At 42.9% G+C, this 18,139-nt stretch overlaps 1 protein-coding gene across 8 annotated transcripts in view; it reads right to left on the minus strand.

Annotated features, from left to right (window-relative positions):
• ATXN7 (ataxin 7) overlaps positions 1 to 18,139 on the minus strand; it is a 158,720-nt gene that overhangs the window by 40,920 nt on the left and 99,661 nt on the right. The gene's annotated exons all lie outside the window — the stretch shown is intronic.

Raw genomic sequence — 18,139 nt, forward strand, 5'->3', positions numbered from 1 at the left:
AAAGGCAATTTGCCAAAACTGGGGAAGATGAAATTTATAAATTTAACCTGCTAAAATGTGAATTATTCACACGCTGATTTTCTGAATACCTTTAAACTGATACTGCTACTACCAAGTACACTAGAAAATTCACACAATTCATTATGCAATCTACATTTTAGCTTTGATAGACCTAGAAGTTTTAAAGTTATATATTTCTATCAATATAAGCAAACCTTCCTCCACATTTTACTTCCTCATGATCTATATTTTAAAAAATAAAAGTGTCATATCTGAAATAAACCTTTCTTTTTAAATCTAGTCACAAAAATCTGAACCCATTTCCTGTGCATATCTGTAAAATATGTCTAACTTCAGAAGACTATACAACTGATTGTCCAGAGTTTCAATCACTGGATAACTGACTAAGCTGGCTACCTTTCATATTCATAATCAAAACATTCTGTAAGTGGCTCTCTGTAAACAGTGTCTTCCTGGTTTAAGCTGCTTCCTCACTCGGCCCTATTACACTCCCACACCACTACTTCCCCTCCTGTCAATCACCAAATCTTACTGTCAAACAGATATGGAAAAACAACCAACTGATCTGAGCTGTGTGATAGTAAAGGCTGCACACATAAACAGACTCAGATGCCTGATAGTTTAGAATGAACACTTTTAAATGTCGAGGAAGGGGCTCCTCTACAGCAGGGGTCCCCAAACTACGGCCCACGGGCCACATGCGGGCCCCCCCCCAGGCCATTTATCCGCCCCCGCCGCACTTCTGGAAGGGGCACCTCTTTCATTGGTGGTCAGTGAGAGGAGCACTGTATGTGGTTGTGCCGCAAAGCGCGGCGTTGCTCACGTACAGTACTACTTCCAGTGATGCGGGATGCACGCGTCACGGCTTCGGAAGCACATCATATCACATGTTATGGCTAGCAGTGACAAATATGGAACCGGACATTGACCATTTCATTAGCCAAAAGCAGGCCCGTAGTTCCCATTGAAATACTGGTCAGTTTGTTGATTTAAATTTACTTGTTCTTTATTTTAAATATTGTATTTGTTCCCATTTTGTTTTTTTACTTTAAAATAAGATCTGTGCAGTGTGCATAGGGATTTGTTCATAGTTTTTTTTATAGTCCGGCCCTCCAATGGTCTGAGGGACAGTGAACTGGCCCCCTGTGTAAAAAGTTTGGGGACCCTTGCTCTAAAGAATCCCATCACCCCATGCAGAATAGTTGGCAACAAGTCATGAATTACATGCATGGAAAAGATTTAGCCTGGAAGGGGTGGGAAAGACTTTTTGATACATAGGAAACAGCTTCTCTTAGACCAAAAACGAGTCTAAATTGACTCAAAAGCAGAAGAACAGCAGCCACACGGCTGTTTTCATAGCAAGTTCTCGGACCCCAGCGACCCCAGCTACGGTGGCAGTACTAAAATCCAGAGGGTTTTCTGAAACATACTCTTATTTTTCTTCAGAATTTTTAGTCACATTCAAACAAACAAACTAAGGTGGTTCTTAAAAGACACCAGATGAACATAAGAACAAAGCCATCAGCAGGCTTTAGAAGGACAGAAAGAGCAAATCTTTCAAAAGTTAACTAGCAAAAATAAGAATTTGGGGTTAATTCACTGAGGTCTTCTCAACCTAGTAGGAAAAGACCATTGCTGTGCTAACAGGTTGCACCAGGTCTCAGGACTGATGGTGGCCCCCATCCACCCCCACCGGCAGCTAAGGGGTCTCTCTGCTGACACTGAATGCAGAGCAAAAGTGACAGAGGGCTTCTCCCAGAAGGGCCTCAGTCCCACACTGCTGCGCTCTCGACCTGACACCACCTCCCTGCATCTCCCAGCACTAATGCTTGCCTTTCTAATGGTCCCTTTTGTAGATGGTGGCGGGTGGGGAAAACAATTATTATAAGAACCAGCCAATCCACGCCAGTTCTGGGAGCAAAGTCTTTCTATAACCCTGACGAAAACCAGGGTGACTTTCAGCAAATGTTCCTAAATGCTATAAACACATGTCTACATTTAATTTTATCTGTAAACAAGAGAGAAACAAATTTATTTTTAAGATCTCCATCGAAAAAATGAAGAATGACAGTGTACTGCAGGAAAATATAATTTTGTACAATATACACACGTACCCCTACAACTCTCTCAATGCCCTGAGTAAAGTGTTGAAGCAAACACAGCTCTGTTCTGTTTGGAAAGAACTGTTATTATTTTCTTCAAACCATCTCCCAGTATTCCATCCAAATAAAGTTTCTACTGATACTAAATGATCAATGGCTCATATTAAGTGTCTAGGTCCGGGGACAGGATCTCATTTCTTATTTCTTGTGGAAAAAATAAACAGACTACAGACTAAAAAAGAACTACAGATTAAAATAACATTTTAATAGAATCATATCCATGCCTTACAGACCAAAAATTACAGGTAATGGCTGTGGTGTGGCTGGTGTGCACTCATCAGTTTTACTCTGGCTGCACAAAGGGAGTCCTGAACTGACACAAACTCTCCTGTGAATGCAGCCCCTCGTAGCACAGGACTGGAGCAGACCAGCCAAAGCTAAGAGGGCGGAGGGTGCAGGGCAGCCGCCCATCTGCGGTCTCAGCACTCGCAGCTCTGCAGCCTCGGCAGAGACTTCGGCTCCTCATGGCCTGTGTCCTCCCGTCCATGGCTATGTGTGTGTGGAATGAAGGAGTAACACCTGGATGCAGGGCCCAGTACCTCCTCAGTATGTTGGCTATCATGATTAAAAACAAGGAAACTGAATGGTGGACATTGTGTGAAGAGAGGAAGAGGAAGAGAAAGAAAGCAGTTTTGATCACAGGTATCAGTGACCTCCCCTGCAATCTTGGGATTTCCTATATCAAACCCCTGAGAAGCCAGGAGTAGCATCACTGGGAGTTCTGCAAGGCAACAAAGGAGCTGCTGGCAGTGAGAAGTGCCGAGTCCCGTCCCTGGTGCAGCAGCACCAGTTCTCCAGTTGACAGGAGCATACCACATCTCCACTAACCCATGCCTCAGCAGGCTGGGCTAGTTATAATTGGCCTTAATTGGCACTTACAGGAGCTTTAACATTCCTTACCTGCTGCCAAGGAGCACTTGAAAGGGAAGAAAGTATTTCAAACTTAGAAATACCAAGCAATTCATTCAGCTGTGGGCCTGGAAGCCTGCTATCCAGAATCAGATTAGTGTCATCCAGAGTGGTGCTATGTTATTACCCGGGGCTCATTAGGTCCTCACCCTGGATGAGGAGAGGCGGGCCACAAGGCTGAAATGGGGATGACTCCCATGGAGACTAAGAGCACACAGAAGTCTTCCTCTGCTGCCATCACCTGACCTTTCACCAGAGTCCCTTTTCAACTGTTTCAACTGTTCAAAGGCAGGCAAGTAACCTCGCCTGGCTTATTTAGGCTCTGTGTTAAGCACAGTCTGACCTCAGCCCAGTAATTATTTGATAGACAAAGTGAACACTTTTGAAAATACTTATTGTTTTAAAGACGGAGGAAGAGGGAAGAGGAAAGAGGGGGGGCAGAGAGAAAGAGAAACATTGATCTGTTCCTGTATGTGCCCTGACTACGGATCAAATCTTCAACCCTTGTGCGTCAGAATAATGCTCCAACTGAGCCAGCTAGCCAGGGCAAAGTGAACACTGTGAAAAGGTGACCAATCACATCAAATGTGAGAGAAGGATAATGAGATCTGAAATAAAACTGACAATAGTTTTTCACTGGCCCTTCAATTATTCTCACCAAAAGCTGCTGTCCTTCCGATTTAGTTTAGAAGACTACACATGTTGCAGAGAGGCAGACCAGCCTAACACAACTAGATTTCTTCCCTGAAGGCAGATTCCACACAGAATGGATACAAATTTTCCACAGATACTAGGAAATGTGTCTGTGATTATAATTGTTTAAATGAACATTTAAAAAAAATCATCACTCATTTTGAAAGATCTCTTTGCCTTGTATCATTAATGTTACTCAAACTCAGAAGACGTATGCCACTCTGATAGTAAAGTTTGTACTTATTAGAGGAATTTACTTCAAAGTCAGATTACAATTAATAACATTTGTGTAAATGTAAAATAATGTAAGAAGCTTTAGAAAAAGAAATGGAAGTCTAGAAAAAGAAATAGAACATCTATTCCTTATAGTGATATTCTCATACACGGCCAACAGCGACATAAAGGTACTGCATTACAGTCTTTCTGTGAATGCAAAAAAATAAATAAATAAATATTTTCTGATCCAGGAATCCCTACCTGAGACTCAAAGCCACCAGCAGTTAAGGACACATATAGAGGGTTAGTTACTGCTGCCTTGTTCATAAAAGCAAAATGCAGGAAACAAAGTTAATGTCACAGAGGGCCTGGCTAAGGAAGGTCCCACAGAGTCACACCTGAGAACACTAAGGGACCATTAAAAAGAGGGTATTAGTGTTATCCTGGGATGTCAATGGGTTCCCATGTGGTATTGTTGAATAGAAAAAGAGCAGAAGTGTGCAATAATAGGACCCATTTTCTTGTAAAATTATGATCCAAAACCCCTGCTAATAAAACTTGGGATTATACATGCCTGTATACAGTTATGAGCATGAGAAAAAATACAGAAGGATGTCTATTAAGTTAAGTATTAAGAATATAGCAGATGCCTGACCAGGCGGTGGCACAGTGGGATGCCGGACTGGGATGCCGAGGACCCAGGTTCGAGACCCCGAGGTTGCCAACTTGAGCGCGGGCTCATCTGGTTTGAGCAAAAGCCCACCAGCTTGAACCCAAGGTCGCTGGCTCCAGCAAGGGTTACTCGGTCTGCTGAAGGCCTGCGGTCAAGGCACATATGAGAAAGCAATCAATGAACAACTAAGGTGTTGCAACGCGCAACTAAAAACTAATGATTAGGCCCTGGCCGGTTGGCTCAGTGGTAGAGCGTCGGCCTGGCGTGCAGAAGTCCCAGGTTTGATTCCCGGCCAGGGCACACAGGAGAAGCGCCCATCTTGCTTCTCCACCCCTCCCCCTTTCCTACCTCTCTGTCTCTCTCTTCCCCTCCCGCAGCGAGGCTCCATTGGAGCAAAGATGGCCCGGGCGCTGGGGATGGCTCCTTGGCCTCTGCCCCAGGTACTAGAGTGGCTCTGGTCGCAACAGAGCGACGCCCCGGAGGGGCAGAGCATCGCCCCCTGGTGGGCGTGCCGGGTGGATCCCGGTCGGGCGCATGCGGGAGTCTGTCTGTCTCTTCCCATTTCCAGCTTCAGAAAAATAAAAAACAATAATAAAAAATAAAAATTTTAAAACTAATGATTGATGCTTCTCATCTCTCTCTGTTCCTATCTGTCTGTCCCTGTCTATCCCTCTCTCTGATTCTCTGTCTCTGTAAAAAAATAAATGAATAAATAAATAAAAATTAAAAAAAAAAGAATATAGCAGATTACATAGATGGCTTACAGTAAAAGGGACTGTTATAGTTGGAGAAGGTGGGGTGGCAGAAAGACCAATGAAGTAAGAAAAAAAATAGGCTTAACTGAAAATAGCATGTTTGAGATTATTCTATTTGTGTATCTATGTAAAAATATATGTTGGGTATATATATTTCATATATTCATGTGCCGATAAAAATAATCCATAGAGAAAGTTATTTAGCAAGTTTTTGTTTTAAAAAAAATGCACTGTGAAGGGAGTTAAAACAATTTAAACAGTATGTAATTCTGGTATTGAATCAAGAAGTTATCCTGATTAAGACACCCAGTTCATATGTTCAGCTAAGGAAAAGAGATTCAATTGGCACAACTGAGCCCAGTAAGAATCACACAGAAAACAGCCTATTAGCCAAGCTGGTGAAATAACATCTTATTTAACTTTCAAAAGCTCATTACAAATCTAGTATTAGGAACTCTAACAATCTTTAAAAAATATCAAGCATAAGAAGCAATGAAACAGCCTTGCCTGTGATGACACAGTGGACAGAGTGTTGACCTGGAATGCTAAGGTCAGCAGTCTGAAACCCTGGGCTTGACCAGTCAAGGCACATATGACAAGCAAGCAATGAACAACTAGAGTGAAGCAACCAGGGGTTAATACTTCTTGCTCCCCAGCCCCCACCCTGTTTTCTCCTCTCTGTAAAATCAATAAATGAAATCTTAAATAAAGAAAAAACAATGAAACAAATTTCAGTCTAAGAGTTTATTTCTGACCCTAGGAAAACTATAAATCAAGAACTCTATCATGTGTGATTGGGGGTTTACTGTTTTAACTTATTTTAAAATAAGATAATTATCTTCCCTGTTCTCTTTCCCTCTCAACTTTCAAACACACAAGAGAAAAGGGTATACAATGTCTTTGAAGTTCAATTAGAGAACTGTTGTCTTTAAAACAAAATGTAGAAGTAAACCTAAGAGTGGGATTTTTTTTTATTTTTATTTATTTATTTTTTTTATTTATTTATTCATTTTTTAGAGAGGAGAGAGAAGGGGGGGAGGAGCTGGAAGCATCAATTCCCATATGTGCCTTGACCAGGCAAGCCCAGGGTTTCGAACCAGCGACCTCAGCATTTCCAGGTCGATGCTTTATCTACTGCGCCACCACAGGTCAGGCTAAGAGTGGGATTTTGTGTCTGGGATTCCAGACACAACCTGGAATCAGGAAGGAAATAGCTAGATACAGACACTGCCACTCCTTGCCCCCAAACAGTTTGTTTCATGGGACTGGACTAGAACAGTGGTGGTCAACCTGGTCCCTACCGCCCACTAGTGAGCATTCCAGCTTTCGTGGTGGGTGGTACTGGAGCAACCAAAGTATAAATAAAAAGATAGACTTAACTATAGTAAGTTGTTTTATAAAGATTTATTCTGCCCTGGCTGGTTGGCTCAGCGGTAGAGCGTCGGCCTAGCGTGCGGAGGACCCGGGTTCGATTTCCGGCCAGGGCATACAGGAGAAGCGCCCATTTGCTTCTCCACCCCTCCGCCACGCTTTCCTCTCTGTCTCTCTCTTCCCCTCCCGCAGCCAAGGCTCCATTGGAGCAAAGATAGCCCGGGCGCTGGGCATGGCTCTGTGGCCTCTGCCTCAGGCGCTAGAGTGGCTCTGGTTGCAATATGGCGACGCCCAGGATGGGCAGAGCATCGCCCCTGGTGGGCGTGCCCGGTGGATCCCGGTCGGGCGCATGCGGGAGTCTGTCTGACTGTCTCTCCCTGTTTCCAGCTTCAGAAAAATGAAAATAAAAATAAAAATAAAGATTTATTCTGCCAAATTTAGTGAAAATCTGACATAAAGTACTTGGTAAGTAATTATTATTATATCCTTTAACTTGCTGTAACTCTGCTTTATAAATTTTATAAAGTTACTTCCCTACTTTATAAATCACCATTACTGTGGAACTAGTGGGTGGTTAGAAAATTTTACTACTAACAGAGATACAAAAGTGGGCAGTAGGTATAAAAAGGTTGACTACCCCTGGTCCAGAGTATGCATGAGAGGAATTATCCCAGCCAAGCACGTGCTCCAGGAAGCAATAAAACTTCCCTCATCTGGTCAAATATAAGACCACAGCTTAACAGGGTTGATTTAGCAGGTGTGTATGTATCTTAACTAGTCAATATACAAATTAGTATTCTGAACTGACTGTCAGGAAAAACATCTTTTACCAAATATTACCAAAATACAGGTTTATATCCTAAAATGTCCCCCTTAAAATTGGAAGCACAGCCATCCTAATGTTTTCTTTTTGTAGTAGGCAAGTCAAGAGTGGCACTGGTAAATATTTACAATTTATTTAATGATGGTGCTACAAACTCATATTTTCACTGCCTCAACCTGGTGACACAAATCACAAGTTACAGCAGTTCATTAAATCACAGTTCTACTAACCTGGAGGCAACGAGACCCGTCTCCACGTGGAGAGTCAATGTGCCGGAGTACCAATCAACACTCCCAAAGAAGACGAGACCCCTCTCCACGTGGAGAGTCAATGTGCCGGAGTACCAATCAACACTCCCAAAGAAGACGAGACCCGTCTCCACGTGGAGAGTCAATGTGCCGGAGTACCAATAAACACTCCCAAAGAAGAATGGGCAGTAAAGCACCATGTGTATTAAGGCAACACTAAAAATCTAAATGCCCATCAATAAGGGACTGGTGAAATTAACTTAAATACATTAATAAAGTGGAATAATAGGCAGTTTAAGAAGGAAGTCGAGTAATATACCGTAACATAGGACAATAAGGCAGATTATTTGGTTTAAAAAGTAGGTTTATAACAAATCTAGTTTTTCATGTGTGTTAGGAAACAAGATGTATGCAGCCAAATACTGCTTTGCTCAGGGTTAGAAAGCTTCCAAGGGATTGTCCCAAACTGTATCCCCTGAAATAAGGTGGAGGAACTTTATTCATTGTGATTGCATATTTATCCTCTTTTGTTGTTGGTTACTTTTTTCACAATGCATATTACTAGTGTTAATAAAAAATTAAAATACACGTTTTTGTTTTTTAATCAGTAACTTTTTGTTACCCAAATGAGAGCATGAGAAGTCCCAGAAAAGTGTACACATTCTCTTTTGTTTTCTAGCTTATATGACTAAATTACTATTCTACAATAAATAAATAAATAAATAATCTGAAGAGAATTAATGACCCCAAATTTTGGCATCTCTGCAGTAATTATTTTCTACCCTTACAATATTTAGAAAATGTCTATAGGCTAAATATAATACATCAAGGCTTCGGGACACCTCATTTAAAAAAAAAAAGTCATTACAAATTGAAAGAACAAGGCCATGATCCACAACTTGAGTAAATCCATCCAGCTGCCCAAGGCAAAGCCTCCATGAATCACTCCTCATCCTTTCTCTTCCCAGATCTCTTGCCCCCAGGTCAGCAGCAGAGCTGCGGGCTGGCTTTCTGTGTCCCTGTAGACTCCTACTCCATCCATGCCTCTCTGCCTTTGCCACCACCACCTTTCCTGAGCTCTCTCCTGACCCAGCTCTCACCTGCGCTAGTGCTACGCAGCCCAGCAGCCGGCCTCCCTGCTGGGAATACTGACCCCTGTGTTCCACAGACCATCCCGAGTCAGATCAGGACACTTTCTTGCCCTCCCCCTTGCTTGCATGGTCCAATCCTGGTTTCTCTTGTGGCCCGCAGAGCCCAGAATCCTCTGGCACCAGCGTTTCTTTTCCAGCCTTACCCTGGTCTCCCCTTCTCCTTGCACACTGCTTTCCCACCTCCTCTCTGGCCTTTCTGCCAAACCCATTTTCCCCTCAGGCTTTCTGTACTTCTGTGTGGAACACTGGTTCTCCAGATCTTCAAATGGTTGGCTCTTTTTCATTACTGGGCTTAAGTATCAACTTCTCAGAGCGGCTTTCTTTGACTAGCCTTATCTAAAATGTCTTGCCCTGGCCGTTCTTTCTCATATTATTCCTAGCATGTATCAGTACCTGCAATAATCTTATTTTATTTGATTTTGTCTTTCTTGTTCCACCCTCTCTAAATAGAATGTAAGCTGCATGAAATCTAAGACTCTGCTTGTCCAGCTCAGTGCAGAGCACTGCCCAGAGTATAGACAGCAGCTACTCAAGAAATCCTTATTAACTCCGTGGATAATATCATGGCCAGTTTATTGTGTAAATACACTGAAAGACACTGACATTAATAAAGGCACAGATTTGGTCAGAATGGCGCTCATCAACAAAACAACACAGAATAAGTGCTGGCGAGCATGTGGAGAAAAGGGAACCCTCCTGCACTGCTGGTGGGAATGCAGACTGGTGCAGCCACTGTGGAAAACAGTATGGAGATTCCTCAAAAAATTGAAAATCGAGGCCCTGGCCGGTTGGCTCAGTGGTAGAGCGTTGGCCTGGCATGTGGGAGTCCTGGGTTCAATTCCCGGCCAGGGCACACAGGAGAAGCGCCCATCTGCTTCTCCACCCCTCCCCCTCTCCTTCCTCTCTGTCTCTCTCTTCCTCTCCCGCAGCCAAGGCTCCACTGGAGCAAAGTTGGCCCGGGCACTGAGAGTGGCTCCATGGCCTCTGCTTCAGGTGCTAGAATGGCCCTGGTTGCAATAGAGCAACGCCCCAGATGGGCAGAGCATCGCCCCCTGGTGGGCATGCTGGGTGGATCCCGGTCGGGCGCATGCAGGAGTCTGTCTGACTGCCTCCCCATTTCCAACTTCAGAAAAATAAAAATATATATATAATCCATAAAAAAAAATTGAAAATCGAACTGCCTTTTGACCCAGCTATCCCACTTCTAGGAATATACCCCCAAAACACCATAGAACTGTTCCAGAAGGAGAAATGCACCCCCATGTTTATGGCAGCATTGTTCACAATAGCAAAGATCTGGAAACAGCCAAGTGTCCGTCACAGGACGAGTGGATTAAAAAGCTTTGGTACATATATACTATGGAATACTATTCAGCCATAAGAAATGATAACATCGGATCATTTACAATAACATGGATGGACCTTGATAACATTATACGAAGTGAAATAAGTAAACCAGAAAAAACTAAGAACTATACGAACCCATACATAGATGGGACATAAAAATGAGACTCAGAGACATGAACAAGAATGTGATGGTAATGGGGGTGGGGGTGGGGTGGGGGGGTGGGGAGGGGGTGAGGAAGGAGAGAGAGAGAGTGGGAGGAGGGGAGGGGCACAAAGAAAACCAGATAGAAGGTGATGGGAGACAATTTGACTTTGGGTGAGGGGTATGCAGCATAATCAAATGTCAAAATAATCTGGAGATGTTTTCTTGGAACATATGTACCCTGATTTATCAATGTCACTGCATTAAAATTAATAAAAATAAGATAAAAAAATAAAGGCACAGATTTAAGTATGAGGAAAAACCAATACATTTTATAACTATGTAGATATGATAATGCTGCTCCTATAAATGGCATAACACCACTTAAAGGTGCCTATTATATAGCAGAAAAAAAAGGATAAAATTACATTAGCACTACTTGGCTTATTGCAAAGAAGAATGGAATTCACTGCATGTGTTTTACATCATGCTATTTATTTCAGTGACAAGAAACTTTGGTCACATGGCCAACTGGGAATTTCCTCCGAGAGTGAAACTACTGTCCACCTTGACATGCTGCACGTTCTGGTGTGCCTGCTCTGGGGAGCTCCCTTCCCTGGCCCACCCCCGCCTGCTGGAGGAAGGCCTGGCATGTGTCTCCAAAAGTGAAGAGTGAAGTATTTTTTTTTTTGGCTCTGCAACAAGTTTCAATTCTTATACTGAATGCAGAAATAAATATGCCAACCAATTCCTACAAAATATTATGAGGCTGGAACAAGAAGGCGAGGAGTTTGGCTTTGGCTCGCTACTATGATTTGGGGTTAAATAAAGTAGGAGAACAGTCTGAAGAGAAACCCAAGGACTGTTGTAAATCAAATATTACCTACTACCATTACCTCTTCAAGCTACTAAATGTTCTCTCTGAGGTAATGGGTTTACAATGCTGACCAGCTACTTTAAGCAAAATTAAAATTCTACCTGAACTAGAACATGTCACTAATGACAGTTTTGTAACAGGTGGAATTCATATATCCTCTCTAGATTTTCTTTTAACTCTATACATTCTTATTATACACAAGAGAAATAGACACAAGTAGTCAGAAAAACCAGCCTGGCACATTTTATTTGTGTGAACAAAATTTAATTTGGAGTTTGATCTGTAAACTGGGAATAAAATCATTCATTCAGTCGGTCTCTAAGAATAGGAAATGAGATAATACATGCAAAACACTTTGTAAATCAAGTGCTATTAAAAATTATCATTAGTCTATAAGCTTTTAAATGAATGGCAATCCTAAAAAGATTAACTATCACTGATGTTTCCAAGTAGAAAATACCTAGATTATAAAAATTCAGTGACCAAATGTAGCTAGCACACTGGAGAGAAAAAAAATGGTTCTTTATCCCAAAACAAAGTTACTTAATAACCAAATAAAATAACTCATTCAAAATAGCTGAAGCTGTTACTCCATGTCTAAGTCTATCAGATGGCAAAAACGAGAGGATGTTATTTATTCAACAACAAAACCCCTGCTTTGTGATGGAGATGAGCTTAATTAGAGGCAACTATGTGAAGTTGTCAACAATGGGAATCAGCACTTGTGCCAGAACCAGCCCACTGGATCTCACAGAGTTGTGTTTGTTTGTTTGTTTGTTTGTTTACAGAGACAGAGAGTCAGAGAGAGGGATAAACAGGGACAGACAGGAACGGAGAGATGAGAAGCATCAATCATTAGTTTTTCGTTGTGCGTTGCAACACCTTAGTTGTTCACTGATTGCTTTCTCATACGTGCGTTAACCGCGGGCCTTCAGCAGACCCAGTAACCCCTTGCTGGAGCCAGCGACCTTGGGTTCAAGCTGGTGAGCTTTGCTCAAACCAGATGAGCCCGCGCTCAAGCTGGCGACCTTGGGGTCTCGAACCTGGGTCTTCCGCATCCCAGTTCGATGCTCTATTTACTGCGCCACCGCCTGGGCAGGCGGATCTCACAGAATTAAGGCTCCTTTTGCTCTTATACTAATGTTCTTTGAACCCAATTAATTAACTTAAAAAAGTATGAGTAATTTCTTTTTACATTTTAGAAAAACAAGAGTGTATGCAAGCGGAGAAAGCTATAAGATTGCAGCAGTGTTTCTGTGAAAGCTTCTGTCACAATGTTACGTAAGAGCCACATTTAAGACAGCCCTCCCTGTGAACAGAAGTCTGAGGGAGGGGCAGCTGTTTTATACTGAGGCCACTCGCATGCCACTGACAGCAAGTGGTAGGGGCTCGATACATTAAATCAACTGACAAATGGCAAGGGCTGTTTATCTGTATTCCTTTTGCAGATTAACATAAGATTCAGGAATTCTGCTTCCTAGGTATGGACGGCATTTGCTAGGGCTAGGGCTGGCTCAGTACCTAGCTCCCTATATGTAAGAGGAAACCAAATCCAACAGCTTGAACTGGTGTTTCCCAAAACCTGGAGTAGCCAGCACATTCCAACATCAATAACATTGAATTGCCAGTAAAAACTGACTCCCTTTCCAAATTTCTTTCAATTTTTCTGATAACATCACACCACCATGTGGATAACACTTGCCTAAAATGTGTTATCTCCTTTTCAACAAAGGGAGCAGGCCCCAGGGCTCAGGGCCAGCACTGGCAAGAGCATCAAAGAATTTAATTATCTTTTCTCTGTATTTATTTTTACAGTTACCATCTAGGGCAAACAACATTAATTTTCCTGTTGATGGTTCTAGTAAGGTTTTCTTCATCAAAAACTTATTTAAATAAAAGTGATTAGATTCAAAGAAAAATACTAAGTGGAATAAAGTAAGCAAATCATAAAAATGGAACCCAATTGACTAACGCTGGGAAAAGGTAGCAGAGGCACTGTTGAGGCATTGCTCTGGGACTCAGGCCTGAGCCAAAAGGTGAACAAGTGGGGCAGCCTAAGTAATCTGGGGCAAAGTATTTCAATGGCTGATACTCGAGCTGGCTTTAAATTAATCACAGAGGGTCTAAATATGGCACCTGTCTGAGCTGACTTAACATCCCGCATTTATTTCACCTAGGTAAAGACCACCACCCCATGTCTGCATAAGACAGGCTGAGAGAGATGAAGGTATTCTTCATAAGCAAACTTAAAGAAGTAGCAGAGCACAGAGCAGTGGAAGCTTATCAGAATCACCTGGGAAATTCTTTCAACCCCCCCCCCCCCCAGTGGTTTAGGAGGCATCCACAAGTCACCAGCTAGTTCTACCTATTCAGAGCCACAGTAAATGTATGTAAATAGGACTACACATTTTATGCTATTCTGTAGTCAATTCAGGACACATTTACTACTAACTGATCAACTGACACCCCCAATTTACTAAACAACTCCAAAAAAAGGTGCTACTGGCTCTAGGAATGCCACCATCTCAGCCCTCTTCCATACTAAAAGTTTTACAGATGATTAATGTGACATTTCCAGCACATAATACAAACAGTTAAAAATCAGTTTTAAAAAAAATAGGGGCCTCCTTTTGTGCCACCCTTGCTAGACTCAACAAATCTCTGAGAGCTGATCTGATCTGCGTCAGTCACTACACCAGGCACTGGGAACACAAAGCCACCCCTCCCAGCCTGAGGGTCACAATCAGCCTCAGGAGCAGTTCAGAATGCGGATTCCTGAGTCCTATCCTGGGAGACTCCCAGTCAGCTGGTCAATTAGGATGGGCATGGAGAAGCAGCCTACTTAGAAAGCTTCCCTTTGATTCAGAAGCACAGCAGGTTTAAGATCCATTGATTCAGATTATATTATTAGTAGTAAGCACACTTTGCTCTTAAAAATACTGAGTAACAAAAGAGGAAGTCTGAGGCATGCTGGACTATTTCAAAACATTAAAACAACATCAGGAAAGCATGGTATAACTATGCAGTTTCCAAGAAAAAAGGCAATCTATACTATGAAAGCAATCAAGATGATATGAAACAGGAAATGCCTAAATGACATTACCTCACTTACCATCATTGCTCACGTGGAAATACGAGTTAATTGTGGACTCCCAAAAAGGCAGCTCGGCTAGTAAAAAAGTATACAGCGTCTTCTTACTCTGGATAATAAGCTGTTCACCAATTCAGAACACTACCACCAACATGAACCGCTCACAAGCCTTGTGGCCACGGCCCCCTCCTTCCTTGGCCTGGAGGAAGTGGTTTTAAAGGAACGGCCTGTTGGATTTCATAGCAACCACTCATTTGTTCCTAAAAGCAACAGGTGAATACCAGCAATGCATGAATTCACAGAAGACTGCCCATACATTTTCACCAAAAGATAAGAAAGCAGAATTTCTTCCTCGGCAGGTACAGGTTTTTCTTAAAATGGTAAAAGGGGACAGCCATGACCACTGGGAAAGAGTTTGAATTTGAAAAATTTTTTGGTGTTAACTTTGAAAATCAAACAAGTAAGAATAAAATTACAATAACAACAAAAAGTGGGTTCCCAAACTACATTTTTCTGCCCCAAAGAAAGAAGACACTGTCCCCTTTGGAATGATTCCTGGTGCTGGGGAGCATGCAAATCACTCTCAACCACTGCAGGGCCTCACGCTCCAGCATCTGTCCCAGCCCTCCCTCCTACCTATCCATCTCCAAACTGCCTCTCTATCCCATCAGCCTTTTCTCCTTGGCTGCTGCCTCAGAGATGGACGTCCTTCCACATTCCCAGCTGAATCCTGCACTTGGCCTTTATTTTTCTGCCAAGGACTCTTCTCTCTCCTACAACTTTAATGTTTCCCACTGTGGGGAAAACAGCTGTGTAGGCTTGCTCGCTGGTTTCCCGGCTGCAAGCACTTTGCACAATTAGTGGTCTGCCACGTGTGTGTCTCCATGGAAAGCTATGGGTACTTTCCAGCCACTGTGAGGTGAAGTGCAGTTCCCTGATTCCCTCTCCTGCCATCAGGAGGTGCAGTTTTCCTGATCCCTTGCCCTCCATTGTGAAAAGCAGGTTTTCCTTTGTTTATTTGCTCATCTGTCTCTGAGAGCCTCCATTAAACAGGAATGGCCTGCCTGATGCTTTCTGGCTCCACAGTTCCTCTACCATCTGCTGAATTCAATGTGAACCTGCCTGGCCTTCGCTACCAGCATTACACCCACCCAGTGGCTTTATCAGTCGCATCTCCTGAATAGCCAGCCATAGAAGGCATCTGAGTGTGTAAACCTGAAATTCACACCTTCTCATTTACACATTTGAAGTTATCACAATGCCTTTGTTATTCAACGAGTATCTTTAGACACTATGTGTATTAGGTACTGGTAGAAAAAAGGGGAGAAATATGATTGTAAGACCCCTCCTCCACCTGCTAACACTGATGGTCTAAGAGAAACAGAGGAAGATAAAGAAATCATCTCCGTAAGATGTGCTGTCACAACTGTCTTGAAGTGTTTCTGGGAGAAGGGACCACGAAGTGCCCTTTCTGCCTCAGGAAGACCTGGAAGAGGATACACCTTTAAGTGGGCCTTGACTTAAACTTGACTTTTCACATTCCTAGTCCACTCTGCCCATCAATCCTGAAGGACCACTAAGTCACATCACTCTGGCGCTAAACACTGGTAAGAGATCCCCAATGACGCAGGGAAGAGACGCGTCAGATGGACACGGGCTGTCTGCGCCAGCCCCGCATGCCTCTGCACACAGCTCCTGCATCTGCAGGTCCGTCAGCTCCGCCCCACGGAGTCTCTGCAGCACATTCCAGACAGCCTGGAAGTTCCTGCTTCTGCACTTGCTCGTGTCACCCCTGCTCCCAACCAGAGGCCACAGTTTGTTCAGTGCATAAACTGTGTAGCTGTATGTGGCGGCCCTGTCTATCTCCATCAAAACACTCCCCATTATAGGGTATTACAGGTGATTTTTAAAAAGATGTATTGATTTACAGAAAGAAGAGAGAGAGAGAGGGAGAGAGAAAGGGGCGCAAAATGAAAGCATCAACTCATAGTTGCTTCCTGCATGTGCCTTGCCTGAGCAAGCCTGGGGTTTTAAAATGGTGACATCAGCAGTTCAGGTCAGTGCTTTATTCACTGCATCACCAAAGGTCAGGCTATAAGTGATTTTTAAAAAGCATTTCCTACATTTCCCACAATGAACAGGTATTATATATCTAAAAATTAGGGGTGGAAATTGCACATGAGCCAAAGAATTAATTCTACTCTTCAGAATAGCCCTGGTGAAGGCTTTTGCTCTAAGAAACCTTCCCTGAGTCACTCAAGGAGAAGCATGTGTGTTGGTCTGTATTCTTTATGACTTTAGATACACACCTTCCTGCACCCACACAGCTGGGCCTTCATCTTGCTCACACCTAGTCTGTGTCAGGCACTGTATGAGGAGCTTTATCCATGCTGTTCCACCGAATTCTCACAGAGAACCTAGGAGGTTGCTGTTACCATTCCCACAGAATAACAGAGGAAGCCAAGGTTGGGACACTTGCTCAAAGCAAAGGATTAACCTCTGATTCTTGCAAGTTTAAATTTAAACTGTCTAGTCTGGCTTCAAAACCTTAACTCCAAAATACTTGGCAGTTGACTAACTGGCTTTCCCATGCTTGCCTGAGTCTTAAGGAGAAAGACACTATCTTATTCATCTTCAACACTCACTCTCTGTGCCTTCCCAGGGACTCATCCGGAAGCAGACACTCGAAGAACCATCTTATGATCATATAGAATATTTATTTCTTTGGAATAAATGGTGGGATGTTGACTATGATGGTATGCTTCTAACTTTGTCCTGACAGCAAGCTCTGTAGGTTCTAGCTTTAAGATGCATCTCAAAGCTACGCTGTCTCCACAGCACTACTGCCTGACCTAAGCCTTAGTCTATTATCATCTCCTGCCTCTGACTGTTCTCCCTGCTTCTACTCTTCTCCCAAAATGTATGACTGAGGTGGGGCTGAGTTCCTCCCTTATTGGCCCTTGAATAGCCCAAAAGCTTCTTCTTACTCTGGCCTAGAAGGCTGTGTATGATCGGGGTCCCTGCCTACATGGCCAGACTTCCTTTCTCTGCTTCCTTTCATGAACTATCTTCTTCAGGTCTGTGCATCGGCTCTTCTCTCTGTATTGAATGCTCTTATTCCAGATGGTTACGTGGGTGGCTCCCTTCTTATCACTGAGGGCTCAGCTCCCAGGGTCACCTCCTCAGAGGTGTAGAGAGTACCCCACTGGTATTTTGTCTCAAGCTTACATTTGTGGCAGTGAGGAAAATGAGGAAACAGCTTGCAGTCACTTTGAAAATCTTTCTAATTAGTTTTTCTTATTTCTCTAGCTAGATTTTAAACTTCATGGAGGTGAGAATCATACTACAAGGCGGTATTCAAATCCTTTTGAGTTTTCATTGAACCAAACTGAATATAAAACTAAGCTTTATGATCAGAACTTTATGTTAAAGATATTAGGTGACATTATGGCAATGCGAAAGAACCTTCATGACTAAACATTCAGGTAACAGGCCTAAAGGCTAAAGCCCAGGGATGGCTCAGGGGCTCATGACACCCCTGCAGTTACAATGCGTCACTCTAAGTACATGTGCAATTTTGACAGGAAAGATGCCGCAGTTTCAACATATTCACAAATTAGACATGACATCAAGACAGATTTAGAACCACTGAACCTAGAA

The sequence above is a fragment of the Saccopteryx leptura genome, chromosome 10 (genome assembly GCF_036850995.1).
Source record: "Saccopteryx leptura isolate mSacLep1 chromosome 10, mSacLep1_pri_phased_curated, whole genome shotgun sequence".
Lineage (NCBI taxonomy): Eukaryota > Metazoa > Chordata > Mammalia > Chiroptera > Emballonuridae > Saccopteryx > Saccopteryx leptura.